A 1585-nucleotide genomic window follows, 5' to 3' on the forward strand; every position below is an offset into this window, starting at 1 on the left:
TCCGGTATCAGCCCATATGTCTGATACTAGTCCATCATTTCCTCTTCAGACTCACACTGCACATGCAATGGTGCTCAATGCAGGAAGACCACAGGCCAGTGGGTGAAAAGTATAGTGTATCCAATGGCCATAGAAGCATCTTAGTGCTGGCTTGGGTCTCCATGTTGTTCTTCCAGCTCTCTGAGTGACTCCACAGCAGGAAGATGAAGTAGAGAGAGAGGGTAAGACAGCTCCAGGGAGAAAGAGTGGAAGTTCCCAGGATCCTCATGAGAAGGTCATGCCCACCAGGAGGCATCATCAGGTTGTGACCTGATTGACAGACTAACCTCCAGCCCTAGACTTATTTACCAAGTTGAAATGAAATTATCTAGCTACTACACCTGCTTTCATGTGAGGTTTTCTGTTTCCATGGATAGATCATTAACTGCCCCCTTCCCCCAAAACAACTTCATTGTCATCAAGTTAATGCAGACTCATAGTGACACTATAGAACAGGGTAGAACTTCCCTGGTGAGTTTCCAAGAATGTAAATCTTTCCTGGAGTAGAATGCTCCATCATTCTCCTGTGGTGTTATAGGTGGTTCCAAACTGCTAGTCTTACCGTTAGCAGCCCAACTTATACCCTCTTCACAGACAGGGGTTGTTTGTTCATTCTTTGAGGATCCACCCACAATAGCTTGCAAGTAGAGTCCAAACGGTTCCCTCAGTTATACAAGCTACTTTACATTGGGATGCTAACCTAAAGTTAGTGATTGATCAGCAGAACGAGATGAGCCCAGCCACCACTACCAAGTGCTCCAAAAGGAATCCCATTAGAAGGTCTGGGATAGAGTGGGAGGAAAATGTGGACCCAAACTCAAAATCACAGAGACCCTCAAGACAATGGCCTTTAGTCACTCTCATGTCTGGAACTGAACTCACCCCCTCGCTAGGCTAATCAGTCATGTAAGTAAGATCAAGGACAGAATTTAGCTGATGGGGAAGAATGGAACCAGGAATGTCTTGGAGAAAATGGGGTAAGTGATATTGTGTTGTTGTTGTTTTTAGTTGCCCTCAAGTAGGCTCCAGCTCATAAAGAATCTAGGTACAGTAGGATGAAACACTGCCACGTCCTGCTCCATCTCAGGGTGGTTTTTATGTTTGAGCCCATTGCTTCAGCCAATGATGCAATCCCTCACAAGGGTCTTCTTTTGTTCAATTGCCCTTTTACTTTACCAAGCATGATATCATTTTCCCATGATGGATGTCTCCTGATAACATATTCAAAGTATATGAGACAACATGTCACCATCCTCACTTCTCAGGAGCATTAGGATGTGTGGTCAATGCTATTGTTAGTCTTGTTCATTCCTGTACAAACCTGTTTGAAACACTGTATGAATTGTGATAAGAGATATAAGAGCCCGCAATAAAAGCATTTAATAAAATAAATAAATAAATAAAGTTCCATGAGACACTTCCAGCCTAATTGTAAGACTTTTAACGGTGCAGATTCTGCCAGCTATGAATAAATACCATTTTACTCTATTGTTATTTAAGTTCAAATTTAAAATGTTGTCTGACTCAGTTCCCAATATATTTTTTT

This window comes from Echinops telfairi, unplaced genomic scaffold, assembly GCF_000313985.2.
Source record: "Echinops telfairi isolate 266 unplaced genomic scaffold, ASM31398v2 ScPeMD7_7476;HRSCAF=8514, whole genome shotgun sequence".
In the NCBI taxonomy this organism is placed as follows: domain Eukaryota; kingdom Metazoa; phylum Chordata; class Mammalia; order Afrosoricida; family Tenrecidae; genus Echinops; species Echinops telfairi.